General features: G+C 39.9%; 1 long non-coding RNA gene and 1 pseudogene across 1 annotated transcript; both read right to left on the bottom strand.

Moving 5' to 3' along the window:
* Positions 1-507: 507 nt before the first annotated feature.
* LOC112542908 (uncharacterized) lies at positions 508-18,042 on the bottom strand. Its single transcript, XR_015794678.1, has 5 exons — positions 17,967-18,042; positions 4,383-4,602; positions 3,043-3,108; positions 2,483-2,703; positions 508-1,113 (listed from the first exon to the last, which is right to left on the bottom strand). It is a non-coding gene; the product is annotated as an uncharacterized LOC112542908 (long non-coding RNA).
* Positions 7,570-17,937, bottom strand: LOC148216604 (uncharacterized; annotated as a pseudogene).
* Positions 18,043-18,079: the final 37 nt, after the last annotated feature.

The following is an 18,079-nucleotide window of genomic DNA, read 5'->3' as shown; positions in this document are numbered from 1 at the left end:
CATATATAATACTGTTTTTAAAAGGGTTTGGGGGTTTTCTGGCAAATTGTAGCATACGTCTTGTCTGTTCACTGAGTAGAAATGCCATATAAAAGCACTGAATTTTTTTAAAATAAAGGATAACCTCAGCTGTCTTAAAATACAATATTAAAAAGCCAAATACAGTAATTAAAATGAATAGTAAAAATACAGCATAAAGGCTTTTTATAACCAAGACAGTGTAAAACAATTAATAACTCAGATTAACAAGCCTATTAAAATAGCATAAATACTGTGCAACAGGTAAAATTGATACTTTATGATTTAGACCAGCGGTCCTCAAACTCTTCAGCTCATCAACCCCTTCATGAAGTTTCAGATTGTTCATCAACCCCCAAACATTTATTATATGAAAATAATATATTTTATTAAGATGGTATTTCATATATATTTATATGAAAATAAATTCTTTAATAGTACTACAAACAATGACAATAACAAAAGAACTAACTCAAGACTGCTCTCGCTGGTGGCTGACCATTCCAACCCTGGGCAACATTGTCTCACCACGCAGTTAGGGGTTAGAAATTCAGGCCTAGGGACTGGCGTGGAGCCCTACAGAGACCCCAAAAGATAGACCCCAATCGACCTTCTATTATTTATCGACCACCTATTGACCCACAGACATTTATCAACCCCTTGGATGATCCCATCAACCTTTGGGGATTGACATTGGCCACTTTGGGGAACCCTGCTTTAGACAAATCACTGTTTGGGGTTAGAAATTCACATGCAGCATGATCTTTATAGTATATGCATCTTTTAGTTGGGGTTGTGTTTCTGCTATTTTGGGGAAACTCATAATGATTAAGCAAAGAATGTTACTGTTTATTAGGACTATGTAGCATGGAGGATATATTTTAGTAGAGGAGATTGGAACAGATAGCCGTTGTCCTTTTTTGCTATTGATTAACAGAAATGCGTATAATCTTGCTTCTGGAGGAGGACATCCAAATATATAATCAGCGCATCCCACAGGAATTCTGATCTCAATTATTCTTGTCCATTCTGGACTATTCAGACATTTTTCTTCAAGGCTGTACTTCTGCTCTGGAGTATCATACTTATCCTATTCTTTAAAAAGCAAAACAGAAAAGAAAAAGAAAAGAAATTGGGTAATACATAATATTTAGAAAGCATTTCTAGTTCTGGACAAAATGTAGTTCTGTGCAAGGTTTACTTTCAAGGTTTAGGCTTGAGTGTGTTAGAAAAAGCATCTAGAGAATTCCATTTTTGATCAAATCCACCGTCTTACAATGCAAGTTATCTATCTGAAACTTAAAAGACTCATTAACTTCCAGTTATTATAAGAAAGTATAATTATTCAATTTCCTCTGAACAGCAATTACAATTCATTTTGTATTTTTGTTTGGCTGAAAGCTGTGCACATGCAGCTGAAGTCAAGATTGGAAATTCCTACTTGATTGTGCCTCCAAGAAATGAAAATAGCCAGATTGGCTGTGCTTTGACAACCCGGATGCCTATTTTTCTTTGATACTTGAGAGGGGAGCATAATGTTCTTGTAATAATATGAGTAAAGCAAGCATGGTTTTGTAAAACCTATAAGGTATGAATGCAGTGTAGCTTCACTCAGTTTAGACTGGTGGTGCAAGATCACTACCAACAATATGCCTGACAAAATACTTGTGCCTGTTCCCATGAAAAAGAACTGGTTAAAAAGCACAGATGAAGATTGTGGGAAATGTTAATCTGTGCCTTAGCACTGACTGAGGGTCAGAACCAGTTCAGTGTCAGTGCAACTAATTTGCAAAACATTTATTATCCTCTACTATTTTTACCACGTTTTACCATGTTTCCCTTTTTAAAATGAGTGAATGTATAGACAATGGGAGCAAACTGGCTGACGCTGTCTCCTATTCTTTCTGTCTTGAGCCCTGGAGAAAACCAAGAAAGGCTTCTGTCTAGACTAGTGAAATCTGTGAAATCCTCACTGTCTCTTGCCTTGATATAATTTATTGGATTTATATCCTATGTCTTCTGTTGGAGCTCAGGACTACTAATAAAATGATGGGCTCTTCCCCTAACTTCCCACTACAAAACCCTCTGAGTAAGGGTGTCCGTCAGATATGATCAAAAAGCGCAACACACATAAAAAACAGGCAGAAATGTGATTGCCCCATCACAGTTGCCCTCTTGACCTTTTTGACCACACCCTGTGGACACCCCTTCCTGTGAGGTTGGTTGGGTGGAAGGAGAAGAAATGGGCTAGAATTACCCAGTAAGCTCTGTGATCATGGGAGACTTGAGTATGGTTTCTCTAGTTCAAATCCAACATTGTAACCATTACAGTGGTTGTCGCTGAAACCCTCCTGCAAAGAGGAAATGCCTTGGAAATAACAGGGAAGCATTACAGTACATTTAAATGCCTCTGACATAATCCTGCACATAAGCCTTTGATCTTGAGCAGCACTAGTATGCTTACTTTTGTACCTCCTCCTTCATTTGGCTTTTTATTTCAGAACTAGTAAGCTTCACGCTGTTGTTTATCCCTCTTCCAAGTGTGTTTCTCATAAAATGCAGAAATGTGGAACTGTGGAACAGCAACACCGAGAAGTCTACATTTTCTTCACCTCTGTCATAAACCAAAGGGGCTGGGGAAGGAAGGAGGCGGAGTATGAAGGAGGCGGAGTATGAAGGATTTCTCTGGAAGACATCATCGTATGAAATCAGATAGTGGTCATGGTAGCACTGTTTAAGTTTAAAGGTTCACCTGGAAGTCAGCCTAATAAATCCCATCACTGGGGGGAGAAATGGCTGATTCCACAGTTACTGGGAGCAAGCTATTAACATTTCTGACACAATGAATGGTCTTCGCAGCAACTGCATGTGTTCGATGGGTACATGTAATCATGTAAACATTACATTTACATGTAATCATGTAAACAGTGTAAACATGTAATTGTAAGCCAGAAGTATGGTTTTAGGTCATATAACGTTACATGACCCAAATCCTACACAAATATATAGGGCATTGGGACTCACCCGGAGGCTCTAGAGTACTGCGCCAGGCCCAAGCAGCTCTCTTCACAAGGTAAGCTGGGTCCTTCCCTGCAAATTGAAGGGTAAGAAAATCAAACCTACTTCTTTTCTCCATGTCTAGGTATGATTGTAGTCTTGGAATCTCTTAAACTGGGCAGAAATCTTTTTTGGCAGCAGAATGCATTCAAAACTCTCTTCTTTGTTAAGTATGCAGCAGAGCATGAAAGAATTGTTTAGGGCACATTATGTTCAGTTAGTAGCTTTGGCCCATTGAGTGCTACCTTAGTTTAGAGAGGTTTTTTCCCCCTGGCTTGTTACAAGGGCAAAGACCCTGAGACCTTGACCAGGTGCACAACATCAGATGTTTAATAATCCTTACTTAGCACAAAGCATGAGTAGGTACAAATGTGCTTCGCATACAATGCCAGTCTTATGGGCTTTCTAATGAATACTACTGTTGCATTATTCTGTTCTGAAAACTAGATTTGTTTTGGCCATGTTTGGCATTATTAAGTTTGTCATAATTTTAAGGTATGTCAAAGGGGACATACTTGGCTGCCCATGCTGTCAGCCCAGTCAAGTGACCCATTGGGGTCAGGATCAGCCCTGCACCTACTGGCCATTTCAGGATGGTCCTGTCATGCCTTCTTTCTTCCAGTCCCAGGAACTCCTTAACGCCACTGTTCTGTTTTTTGGTGGGTTTTTTTTTTTTTTTTGCCCCTCTTGATGGATAGAGCTGGGGAGGTGCTGAGTTTTAAAAGCAATTAAAACCGTTCCTTCGACAAGGAACTCCAGCTCTGCAAGTGTGCTGGACAGCTGCCAAGTAGACCTGGGCTCTCCTGCTTTGCAAGGATGTGCAGATTAAGTCACCTGTAAAAAACTGTCACTTCCCTGCGCCTCCTGAACACCGTTTCACCTGCTTGAACAGTTGGTGAGCAGAGCCACTGTGAAGCAGAAACACAGGTCAGGCTGCCTGGCAAAACTTGTTGGCTACCCCAAATCCCACTCCATCTCTCCATTATCAGGATTGGTGGCTCTTTCCTGCCAGCTGGGGACACACAGAACTGGGGCATGGTCACAAAAGAAGAGGGTTAAGCCAATCGCTTTGCTAATCATGCCCTGCGCACATGAAAGCTGAATGTTACTATTCAACAGCATGCCAGATAGATACAACAAGGCAAGATATGGATCAGCAGCAAATGTTATGCTGGTACCACTTTCTATCAACTCAAGGATGGGTGGATAGCAATTTAACTCATGGTGGGGAAAGACCTTATTCCAGTCTAGGTTCTTGTTTGTTTTGAGGAAAGTCAGAGGCTTGGCTGCCCAGATGGAAAACTTACAGTGGAAAGTGTAGAGTAGATACTCTCAAAAGTACTTTCATTGTGTCATCTTTCCATCCCGCCTGCCCAAGCAGCTTTATTCTTTTGTAGTTCCCCCATGCTCTTCCAAAGTTGCGGAAACAGTTTGGCTAGAAGGTGGGCTACACGCTCATCAATTGCTGATAACATACAGATTTCCAGCTGTGAATCGTAGGGAGGCTGTGCAAAGCCTGAGCAAAGCCTGGGTAAAAATTTGGAACAAATAAGGGAAAATTAACTTAGACTGTATCCTGGCAAAACAGAATTCTCATAGACAGGGAGGCCGGTATTAAGAACAGGTATGTGGATCTGGTTCTGGATGAGTTTTCTCTCCCGAGGAAGGAGCTTAGACGTACTTTTAATTGAATATCTGTTCAGAAAACCACAAATGGTAACAGATGCTAAGAGTGCTTTTTATTGGCTTGGTCTTGAATATCACATGTAGTCTTAGTTAGGAAGGTAAACCCAGTCTCAGTTATCCATGCTCTCCAAATTAGTTTGTTGCAATATACTTTATGTCTAAATACTTCGGTCAGTTGAAGCATAGTAGTTTTTTCCTAGTCCATCATCCACTCACCTCACATGCCCAAAGTACGTGCGTGGGTTTCCGATTGCTGATCACCAACTCAAGGAAACAGGCAGTCTTTTTTTTTTCTTTTTTTGGGGGGGGGTCCAGGGTGGATTAGTTGGTTCTTCCTGCAGTCCAGTATCTGCCTCTCGATCCAGAGTTCAGAAGCATCTATCTTCTTTCTCTTGTTCTTTCTGTATCCAGCTTTGTACATGATCATTGGAAGACCATTGCTTTACTTATTCTAATCTCCATTGTCATATAAATAATTAGAATGAATAAAAGAAATCAGCTCAGGAAAAACTGATTTGAAAATTCTGAATACTCATCCTTTAATTTTCAAATGAGCCTTTTGTACCTGAGAAATCTCTCACTTCTGGTTGCTCTTTAAGAAAAAGAGCTGTTAGCACCTAATAACTGTGTTTATAAATGCAGGTCTAATAACTGTCTTGCATAAAAGACTGACTTTTATTATGTATAACTTTTAACACAGAATTTGTAATTGGTGTGCTGATCATATACTGTAGTATCTCTATGGATCATTCATAAGAATATAAAAACCTAACTGGGCAGAGGTGAATGGTCCTTCCTGCTTTGAGAATCTTGGCATTAATAGCAGTGAGAGCAAAGAAATCTTCGTTTCTTTATGGAAGAGTAGCAACACATATCTATAATTAGCTTAATCATGATTTATTCAACCAATTTCCTGGGTTTTCATGATACTAACATGCAGGCTATAGAATTTTCTTTTTTTAAATGCTTCAATGCTCAGAAAAATAACTGAAAACTAAGAAAAGGAAAAGCATGTTACATTAAAAAAAGTCAGCACAACTTTAAACAAATCATTAACCTCTGATCATATGAATAATATTGGTAAGCCTTTCCATTTCCATTCCGATTCCCATTACATTCCAGTCTAGAACCAGTTTATAAAAAGAGAATAAACACATATTAATGTATCATTAACCTGGAACTGCAATCCTGGAGTGGCAATATCTAATGCCGAAGGGTCATCCTTCTAGCTGTGTTCCATGCTCCATACATTCCTAATTCTTGATGTAATGATAAATTCCAAACGTTTGCTATATAATTCAAAAGTTCATTCACAGCTTTGAATTGTAACAATCTTTATAACTCCATATTAACAAATAAATGGATATTACCAAAACTAAACAATAACAACTAGCTCATATCATATGACCAAATGTCTCTCATCCATTTTATCCTTCTAACATAGTGAGTTTGCCACCAATCCTTTTTAAACATTCTCTGCAATGTTAAATAAGCATAAATAAATATGAAATAAGATCTTTCCTTGCATTAATCTCATCTTACCAAACAAAATTAATATTCTTGAAAACCCCTAACCTAGGATTTGTTAATATGGGATATTTCTCCAGTTTATACCAGTTATTTCCATTTCTTGCAAATAACTAATATCTAGTTATCTGATACTATACAGTATACTGGTTTATTTAAAAAATATTGTAGATTTACATTCATCCAAAACACACACCAATATTGGCAATAAATCTGGAGTTTTAGATTCTGCTAGTGCATTTGGAACAAGCTATGTAGCCCAAAGAAGTTTCAACTGAGTATACTGCCATTTTACTATTATAGACAATCCAGATTCCTCTTGCAGTTAACTCACATGGTTTAAATACTTGAGTAATTATATAGTGATGGAGGTGTTAATATCCCTAAAAGCCCATGACTTCCAAAAGGGAAAAAAAACAAGCATTTTCCTGCAATTTTCAAATTGCCATTATGCAAAGTATAAATGTATCATGTGCATAAGGGTCAAAATTACATTTTCATCTCAGCATCTTCCAAATATGCCTCATATCTTTAATGCAGGAAATGGCACAGATTTCTAAAAGAGAGCAAATTAGGGCTAAAATATGGCTGGCTGGTGGTTCAATGTGTTTGTACCCAGCTGTAGTGCTCTGAAGCTCAAAGCATTTTGGGAGCGCACAGGCATGTTTTAAAAATGGATGAGCACTGAGCTTCTTGATCATCTTTCTATCAATAGTGGTATTACTTTATGAACCTAGTGTCAAACAAAGATCAAATGGATTCTATGAACATTGTAAACATAGTTACTTGAAGGGACCGCCTGTCTCCCTTAACATCTGCCCATCTGATTCGATTCTGCAAGGTTAGCATGCTCTGGGTTCCTTCAATTATACAATGTCATCTCTCAGGACCACAGAAGTGTGCCTTCTCAGCAGCATCTGGAACAAGGTTCCCACTGAGATGGCCCCCACTCTGCTGTTGTTTAGAAGAGCCGTAAAGACCTGGCTCTTCACCCAAGCCTTTGGCAAGGGAGAGGGAGACCCCTCACTTCATTGCACTTGCCATCTTTCATCTTTATCTTTTATTAATTTTATTAATTTTATTGTAATTTCTTTGTTTGATTGTTATGAGCCACCTAGAATTGTTGAGAGGCAGGCTTAGTCTAATAAATTATTATTATTATTATTATTATTATTATTATTATTATTATTATTATTATTGTATACACAACAATGTGAAATCACAACTGCTAGTTCTTTAGCTGGTGTTGGCCTTCATTCGCATTGAGTTCTTCCCAAGAACCTAGGATGTCATAATGTATCAGCGTAATATACGTGCTGATCCAAGTGGTGTGGCCTTTTGTAATTGACAGATGGACATTTTGTCAATGCGCAGATTTTCTAAGTGCCATCCAAGTTTTTTTTGGTATGGTACCCAGTGGGCCAATAATCACTGGGATCATCACTGCCAGTTTATGCCATAATCTTTCAACTTCAGTTTTCAGTTCTTGATACTTTATGATCTTCTCCAATTCTTTGCTTCTATTCTACTAACCCCTGGTATTGCCACATCAATTATCCACACTTTCTTTTCAACCACAGTTAAATCTGGTGTGTTATGTGCCAAAACTTTATCAGTTTGTATTTGGAAATCCCACAGTATTTTAACCTGCTCATTTTCAACTACTTTTTCAACTATATGTTCCCACCAATTTTTCATTACTGGCAGATAATTTTTACAGATGTTCCACTGAATCATTTTGGCAACTGTGTTATGGCACTGTTTATAGTCAGTTTGTGCAATCTTCTTGCACGATCTGAGTACATGATTTACTGTTTCTTCCGCTTCTTTGCACAATCTGCACTTTGAATCATTTGATGATTGTTCAGTTCTGGCCTTGATTGCATTAATTCAAATTGCTTGCTCTTGAGCAGCCAAAATCAAGACTTCAGTTTCTTTTTTTAACGTTCCAGTTATAAGCTATTGCCAGATTTTTATCTTCATCCATTTTACCGTCAATCTTTTGTAGAAATTGACAGTGTAATACTTTTCCCCCCTTCATGGATCACTGCCTTGTCGTGGCGAAGGGGCTTGCGTAACTCAGTGAAGCCATGAGCTATACCGTGCAGGGCCACCCAAGACGGACAGGTCATGACAGAGAGTTCTGACAAAATGTGGTCCACTGGAGAAGGAAATGGCAACCCACTCCAGTATCCTTGCCAAGAAAACCTCACGGACAATGTTAAAAGGCTAAAAGATATGACGCCGGAAGATGAGCCCCTCAGGTCGGAAGGTGTCCAATATGCTACTGGGGAAGAGCAGAGGGCAATTCCAAGTAGCTCCAGCTAGTCATAGCAAACACGCTTTTCCAACAACACAAGAGACAACTCTACACATGGACATCACCAGATGGTCAATACCGAAACCAGATTGATTATATACTTTGCAGCCAAAGATGGAGAAGCTCTATACAGACAGCAAAAACAAGACCAGGAGCTGACTGTGGCTCAGATCATGAGCTTCTTACTGCAAAATTTAGGCTTAAATTGAAGAATGTAGGGAAAACCACTAGACCACTCAGGTATGACTTAGATCATATTCCTTGTGAGTACACAGTGAAGGTGATGAATAGATTTAGAGGATTAGATTTGGTACACAGAGTGCCCGAAGAACTATGGACGGAGGTCCGTAACATTGTACAGGAGGCAGCAACTAAAACCATCCCAAAGAAAAAGAAATGCAAGAAAGCAAAATGGCTGTCTGATGAGGCTTTACAAATAGCTGTGGAAAGAAGGAATGCGAAAAGCAAGGGTGAAAGGGGAAGATATAAACAACTGAATGCAGATTTTCAGAGAATAGCAAGGAGAGATAAGAAGGCCTTCTTAAATGAACAATGCAAAGAAATCGAGGAAAACAATAGAATGGGGAAGACTAGAGATCTCTACAAGAAAATTGGAGATATGAAAGGAACGTTTAGTGCAAAGATGGGCATGATAAAGGACAAAAAAGGCAGGGACCTAACAGAAGCAGAAGAGATTAAGAAGAGATGGCAAGAATACACAGAAGAACTATACAAGAAAGATCTTAATGTCCCTGATGTCCACGCTGGTGTGATCACTGACCTTGAGCCAGACATCCTAGAGAGTGAAGTCAAGTGGGCCTTAGGAAGCATTGCTAACAACAAAGCTAGTGGAGATGACAGTATTCCAGCTGAGTTATTTAAAATACTAAAAGATGATGGTGTTAAAGTGCTGCACTCAATATGCCAGCAAGTTTGGAAAACGCAACAGTGGCCACGGGATTGGAAAAGGTCAGTTTATGTTCCAATTCCAAAGAAGGGCAATGCCAAAGAATGCTCAAACTATCGCACAATTGCACTCATTTCACATACTAGCAAGGTTATGCTCAAAATCCTACAAGCTAGGCTTCAGCAATATATGAACCGAGAACTACCGGATGTACAAGCTGGGTTTTGAAGAGGCAGAGGAACTAGAGATCAAATTGCCAACATTCGCTGGATCATGGAGAAAGCACGAGAGTTCCAGAAAAATATCTACTTCTGCTTCATTGACTATGCAAAAGCCTTTGATTGTGTGGATCACAACAAACTGTGGCAAATTCTTAAAGAGATGGGAGTACCAGACCACCTTACCTGTCTCCTGAGAAATCTGTACGCGGGCCAAGAAGCAACAGTTAGAACCGGTCATGGAACAACCGATTGGTTCAAAATAGGGAAAGGTGTATGACAAGGCTGTATACTGCCACCCTGCTTATTTAACCTATATGCAGAGTACATCATGAGAAATGCCAGGCTGGAAGAATCACAAGCCGGAATTAAGATTGCAGGGAGAATCATCAACAACCTCAGATATGCAGATGATACCACCCTAATGGCAGAAAGTGAAGAAGAACTAAAGAGCCTCTTGATGAGGGTGAAAGAGGAGAGTGCAAAAGCTGGCTTGAAACTCAACATTAAAAAAACTAAGATCATGGCATCTGGACCCATCAATTCCTGGCAAATAGAAGGGGTAGAAATGGAAGCAGTAACAGACTTCATTTATTTGGGCTCCAAGATCACCGCAGACGGAGACTGCAGCCATGAAATTAAAAGACACTTGCTCCTTGGGAGGAAAGCTATGGCAAGCCTAGATAGCATATTAAAAAGCAGAGACGTCACCTTGCCGACAAGGATCCGCATAGTCAAAGCTATGGTTTTTCCAGTAGTAATGTATGGCTGTGAGAGCTGGACCATCAAGAAGGCTGAGTGCCGAAGAATTGATGCCTTTGAACTGTGGTGCTGGAGAAGACTCTTGAGAGTCCCCTGGACTGCTAGGAGGTCAAACCAGTCAATCTTAAAGGAAATCAACCCTGATTGCTCATTGGAAGGATTGATAATGAAGCTCAAGCTCAGATACTTTGGTCACCTAATGCGAAGAGAGATCTCTTTGGAGAAGACCCTGATGCTGGGAAAGATTGAAGGCAAAAGGAGAAGAGGACGGCAGAGGATGAGATGGTTAGATAGCATCACTGAAGCAATGAGCATGAAACTGAGCAAACTCAGGGAGGCAGTGAAGGACAGGAAGGCCTGGCGCAATATGGTTCATGGGGTCACGAAGAGTCGGACACGACTTAACGACTAAACAACAACAACAACACTTTTCCTTGCCAGCATTCTATTTGTTACATTATTTTGATATCCACATTTGTTTCCTGTACATTCAGTAAGTTCCAATTTTTAACTTGCAACAGTGCTTGTTCTTGACTGTCTAATCAGCCAATGCATGCTTTTCTTCTTCGACAGTTTGTTTGACTTGAAGTAAACCTCTGCCTCCATTTCTGTGGGGCGGGTATAATCTATCAATATCACTCTGGGGATGTGATGCTGTGATGGAATTATGAAGGCCAAGCTCAGAGAGATAAGCATTTTCTTAGCTCACCGGAACCACGTGGGAGGAACAAAATGATGAGACTGGCACCTCTCTGAGGAATTCACACTGTTGTGGCTGGAGGACTTTGGGAACTGGGGTTTGAGTCTGGGAAGATTCTTGCTAGAGGTTGTAGCTAATAAACATAGCTGGACTGAATTTGCATGGTCTCTTGGAGTTCCTTGGGCTAGGCCTGACAGATGTATAGTGAATAGTCTTGAGAGTATTGTTGGTCACACAGTCAGCCAGATGTTAAGACTGGATTTGGCCTTTTTATCCACCTACTGAGTCCTTCCCAAGAACCTGGATGATGATGATGATGATGATGATGATGATGATGATGATGATGATGATGATGATGATTCAGAGAGAGTTAGGGCTTTCCCACTCCATAGCTTTAAGATGTTTGATTTCTGTGTATAAACCAGGTGGAACTGAAGCCAGCTTAAGTAATCTCTCTGGATTTCAACCCCTTCCTCTGTTTTGGCCATGATGATGGTCTGGTATTCTGCCTGTACTGTGCTTATCACGTTCTCAACTGGTAAATCCCCCTGTTTTTCACCCTTGTAAATCGCTTTCTGATTTTCTCAGTCTCAAGTCCTACTGAACAAAACGGGTTCCTTCCTCACCAGAAAGTATTCTTAGAGGTGAAGTTATGCTGGAATGACTGTGGTCTTTTCCAATTACTGCTGCTGTGAATAGCCATTGTACTTCCTTTATGTACAGTACTGTACAAAAGTTTTAGGCAGGTGTGGAAAAATGCTGTAAAGTAAGAATGCTTTCAAAAATATATACTGTAATTGTTTATGTTTATAAAGTTGAAGTCCACGCATCTTAAAGTTGTCAAGGTTGAGAAACACTGCTTTATGCAGATAATGCAGTTCTATTATCACAAATGCCAATAGGCTTCAGAAGGGCCACGGAAGCGTTGGCCCATTTCTGTAAAAAACATTCATTACAGATCAGTTATGGAAAAACAAAGGTCATGCATTTTGGAAGGGCTTTTAAAAATTGCACTGGACTCTTGAAGGCATAAAATAGAGCAGGTCCCTAGTTTCAAATACCCGGGAAATGTTATAAGCACGCTGGTCAGGTTGCTTCAAATGCCCAGAGAAGTTCCACAGCAATCCTTTCTTTTTTCTTCTCCAGGGGTGTCCAGTACATACCAGCTGCCCTCAAGCTTTTTGAAGCCAAGATATTATCCCAGGTGTTGTACGTAGCCCAATCAAACCCAGGAATTAATTATCCAACTTGGAAAGGATACAGTCAGATTTCCTAAGAAAGCCATGCCAAGTGGCAAAACGCATGCCTAATGTTGCCCCGCAGTAGGAGGCAGGACTTATAAAAGTCGAAACAAGGGCATGACTAGGTGCATTTACATATTAGCTAAAGGTTCATTTCCAACCTCAAGATTTGACACAGCTAGCATTAATCGATAAAAAAAAAACTCCAACTTGAGACTGAACGAACGAACAAACGAATGAATGTGTGTGTGTGTGTATCTGAGTTTTTCAAAGGAGATACTCCTGCCCATGGGACAAGGTCAGGCAATGGCAGTGCTTAAGCAAAGGTTCCTTGATACAGAATTACAGTCAGAATATGGTAAACAAACTTACATCTAAGGTACAATCGGGCCACATCAATGCACACTCAAAGCAGCGTTGTACCTAGATCAGCTCACCACCAATCAATTTCAGCAAACATTTACATTGCTATGGTTCAATATTATACCATCAGCATTGCTGGAGGGAAAATTCTGTAAAATTCCATATGCCAAAAGGCTTGGCCCTTGTAAAGATAGTAATATTGAAACACACACTCATATTCTGTTACACAGTCCTGTGATTTCTATCAAGATATACACAAAGAGCTCCTAATGCCTCTTGTAACTCCACTTCTGGGACAGACTGAAGAATTTTACTTTCAGTGCTTACCAGCTGATAAGGACCCCAGGGTAACTCTTGTCATTGCAAAGTTTGTAAAACTTGTATATTGCTGTTTGCAAAATAGTGCAAGCACAATCGTATAGATTTTATTTTGTGTGCCTTATACAGTATGTATGTTTTATTTTGGAGGTTTTGTTTAGTAAGTTTTAGTTAGTTTGGGACACTGACCTGTAATCAAGAATTTGAGTTTGAATTTGAACTAAGTGGGGCATCCTCATATTAACAGTACTTGATCAGTTTGATGTTAATTAGGCTGAAATTTAAATGAAAACAGGTATAGTTTTTGTCCTTGCCACCCCCTTTTTTACTGTGGCCTCACCCACTCTTGGGAATGCAACTCCTCAGCCCCTCTCCCAAAGTGGTATGCTCCTGTTCTAGCAGGCAATTTATCAGGTCATCTATGAGCTGCTGGATCAGCTTGCTTTCCATAGGAGCCTTGCAATGGAACAGACCTCTAATTGCTGGCTGCAGAGGAAGAACATGGAAAGCTTCTATAAGCCAGTTTCTGGAGCACTGAAACATGCCTTTCCTAAGCTTCCACCAGCACCTGCCCTCCTTTTTCCTCTCTTGGGTCAAGGATGCCTTGCTACGTTATTTTGGTCCAGTGTGATAGCAAACTGGCAAGCAAACAAGGAAAACTGGAGACAAATGGGCAACTCAATTAGCTGTAACACATGCCTTGGAACAGAGTTTGGATTATAATTGTAATTGCAATTGCTTGGCATCCTTGCTTATAAGCCTCAGGGAGCCTTAATGAAACATTATAACAAGGCAATTGTTGGCACAAATGGCTGTGTGCCCTGAATTGATTTCCAAAACAGAAGCTGGGAGTGGAGTGAATAATAAACTCCATGCGCCTGACATCCATGACATGGAGAGAACGCACTCTGGGTTTGGCCTTTAAAATGTCAGATATCCGTTTTTCCGGATATATCAATGTATGGCCAAGAGAGTGCTAAAGTATTTCAAAACAAACACAAATATGTAATTCCATGTTGCTCTTTAGATTATTGTGAGATGTAATACAAAGATGTGCATAAAAACAATTGATAAAATGCTCTTTCTAAAACAGCCATAGGCATGAACACCTGTTTTGTTTTTCCCCCTATCCTTTTAAATCTGATGAAAAATCAGCATCCTTTTAGCATCTCACTTATTTTCAGGAAGAACAAGAAGGTTCTCACTCTCAGCCTGAACATAAAGCTCTGAATAAAGGCCTAGGAGATGCTGCCACAAGGAAGACCAAGCCACATTGCTTGCAAGTATCACTACACCCTTCTGGATGAGTGTCGGATCTCTCTGAAACCTGTGAAGCCTGTGTTGTCATGGGCTGACTACCAGCCAAGCTTACAGAAGTCTGTTTCTTGCCCACAGCAGTCAGCAAGAGCACTTTTCAGCAAGACAGACACAGTCCAACAGCTTCACCTAGTGAGAACATCTCCCCACATCAGAATGCTGCTCAACTGCTTTTGCCAGAGACATAATTTATTCTTCAGGTTCATAAAAAGGGCAAAAGAATTTTTTGAAGGGCAAAAGAATTTTAGGAACAAAGCCAGTTATGCAAAGAGAGCAACTTTGTTGAGAACAAATTGCCCCAGGGAAGACAATTTCCTACTAAGAAGACTATAGTATCATCACTTAATGTGATGGAATGGAATTATGAAGGCCGGGCTCAGGGAGATAAACATTTTCTTAGCTCGCCAGAAGAGCGTGGGAGTAACAAGAGGATGAGACTGGCACCTCCCTGAGGAATTCACACTGTTGTGGCTGGAGGACTTTGGGAGATGGGGTTTCAGTCTGGGAAGATTCTTGCTAGAAGTTGTAGCTAATAAACACAACTGGACTGATTTTGCACTGTCTCTTGGAGTTCCTTGGGCTAGGCCTGACACTTAAGGCAGTTAGGAGAAAACGACTTGACAATAACATTGGCACTGCTCTGCCCCCCCATAAACATTTTTATGTATGCATCATGCTAATACACTTTAAAATATCTATTGTCCAAACTGAAAGAAAATAAGCTGCAAAAAATGTAATTTTGAAAGGAGCTGAATGTACTTCCCACAAAAAGCCAACTAAAACAGAAATAACTCCATTTTTAACCAGCCCCCTGCTCCTGTGCTATTCTTATTAGATTGTTCAATTGCCTTTAATCCAAAAATTCTATGGTGATGTAATAAATAAAACCTCACATGATCATATGATTCTGAAATATAGTAACAGGAACAGAGCAGTTATTGTATGCAGGTTAGGAAGAACTGAAAGGATCAACTCAACTATGATCAGCTAAATAAAGAAGTTTTTAATTTGGGGCAGAAAACACTATGAAATGAGCTCCAGTTGCACTTCAGTGGAGAGGGATTTTCTCCATAGAGAAGGTTGTCTCCCTTTCTTAACTCATAATAGTTGTATCTGAATGACACACCAACTTAACTAGCCAGCCATATTGTCGTACAACCCTAGCCCATGTGGGTAATACATGGTTCAGTATGGAGTGCAAATCCAGAAAATGTGGTTAACTATTTACATCTTTGTTAGATGTATATTCCACTATTTTTCCAGGAGCCTAAGGTGGCTTACTTAGAACATTTCCTCAATTTTTCCCCCAGATCAACAATTCTGTGAGGTTGGTTGGGCTGAGAGAGAGGGCCTGCCCCAAAGTCACCCAAGGAGCTTCCATGGTTGAGGGTGGAGTAAAACCTGGGTCTATTTGCTCCTAGCCCAGGCAAGCACAATTTTCATGTCTAAAGGAAATTAAGTCGAGCATCCCCAGCAACTCTTGTGGCTTGAGCAAACTGTTATATGGCGAAAAAAATTGTACCTCATTTAAACCAGCTCTTCTGGGCTGCCAGAGTATATTAATAATCTGATAGGCCCAAATCCCTTTAACTACATTAACATGTATAATATGGCTTAATAATTAATATGAAAGCAGACAATCTGTAACAGTATATGGGAAAGACCTTGGGAGACTGGGCCCAGAGATGCTGCCTAGGGAACGGTCAGATAAGAGACAGCAAAGCCCACAGCTGGATAGTGGGCAGGACAAGAGGCTCAGAAGAGACCGTCCCTAATTTTTCAGGGGGTAAAAGAGATGGGAAAAGAATTGTACTTTCAGATTTGCAAGATTCTGTTAATGTAACCTATAAAATAAAATAGAATTAGCTGATCTGGTCATGGTTCCTGTCTGGTCTACCAGGTAAGGCTGACACAATCTCTCTTACATTTTTCATACAGCCTCCTTCAGTACCATTTTGTATAGATAATGATAAATATCAGAATTATGACCACTATCTACTATAGATATTGGCACCTTTGGGGATTTTTATGTGGCTAACATTTTTCCCTTAATATTTGTATCTTTCTCCCTGAAGTCAAGGATTTATTTTGCTTGCATCACAATCCTATCTGCATTCTGCTCCATTAAAGGGGGAAATAATATATTCCTTCAGATCTTGGAAGACATATGGTGCAAACTCACACATGCTATGTCCCACTGAATTTAGGACCAGAGAAAGTACAGATTTGTGGAGCTGGCAGGCACTTGGCTTTGCCTCATCGCTACACTTTTCACCAGTTTTCTCAGCTGCATTGGCTTTTCTCATCTTGAGGTTTGCATTATAACTTATCTCTTTTTTGAAAAATGTAATCATTTTATTCCATCAATGTAACACTCTATATAGATGAGACTAGAGGATGGTCTTCTATTAAGAAACCTGTTCTTTATCACTGCTGTGGATGTTATCTTTCCTACTGTACATTAATAAATAGGAAACATTTCTTTAACAAAGGATAGAAAATATTTTTTTACAATGATGCTTTTCCCCACTTCTGCACGATGAGATCTAGTTGCAAAACTACCCCCTTCAGTGCAAAAAGGGCCTGGATGGACACGCAAAACTCTCCAACCATACTTTATATGAACCCACCCATATATGCATTTATTAGTCAGTGTACTGTGTGAATCCACGAAATGATCTAAAACCAAATATGCTTTGTCAATTAAAATGACAGTTCAAAAAATGTAAATATTGCACTTTTTTTAAAAAAAGAAACCCTTTTATGGAAAGTCACTTATTTCCATAAAAATGGAAAGTGTTCCCTAGTTCTTGTTTGTTCATATTTACTTTGAAAGAGTAAACAGTTGGGTGGGTCCTACTCCCAAGGAAATGCACATGGCATAATGGCATGTACAATAAAAATCTATGCATGTTTCCTGAAATGTTAAATTGTACCTTTTTTCCTCCTCCTCTTTCTCTTCCTCATACGCACTTGGAGGCAGTACTTGGGGCAAATGAGTTGAATGGCCATACACTGCATCCAAACTTTACAGGAAGCAACAGGCAAAAATGACTCTTCTTCCTCCTGGGATGACTAAGAAATTGGCTGTTGCCTCCTCAGCATTCCACTCAATGGAAGGGGGAACATGAAGGAGGAGGAGGGAGATAGTCTGCACACTCAAGTCTTGCGTTTCCCAGCATCATTGAGGGTTTCAATTGCTTCCAGGCTTGCCTCAGTTGCCCTAGTGAGCTCATTAACCAAATTTCCCATATATCATCTAACAATCAAGGAGTCATTGCTTATAGCAGAAAAGTCATTGTGTTTAGAACATGCTGGCTGGGGAATTCTGGGAGTTGAAGTCCACACATCTTCAAGCTGCCAAGGTTGAGGAACACTGGTTTAGAAGAGAGGACTTGGACAGGTGCACCTTATTTATGCAGATTTGAAAAAAGTTGCGCCTTCAGCAGCTTTGCAAAGGAGCCCTGTTCCTTTCACAACTCACTCACCTTAAATACACACATTTGTGAGCTCAGATAATATTTGTACTTACTTATTTAACTTGTGGGTGTCTTTCCTCTTGGGCAGCCTGCCTCCAAGAACAATAATCCTAATATGAGGAAGTAGCCTTCTCTGTCTTTCTGGCAGAGGAGAGTTGAGAGATTC

Source organism: Python bivittatus, unplaced genomic scaffold, assembly GCF_059951505.1.
Source record: "Python bivittatus isolate LINGU-HERP-01145 unplaced genomic scaffold, Pbiv_v1 ctg000080_np1212, whole genome shotgun sequence".
In the NCBI taxonomy this organism is placed as follows: domain Eukaryota; kingdom Metazoa; phylum Chordata; class Lepidosauria; order Squamata; family Pythonidae; genus Python; species Python bivittatus.
This window is presented reverse-complemented; position numbering and strand designations above follow the sequence as displayed.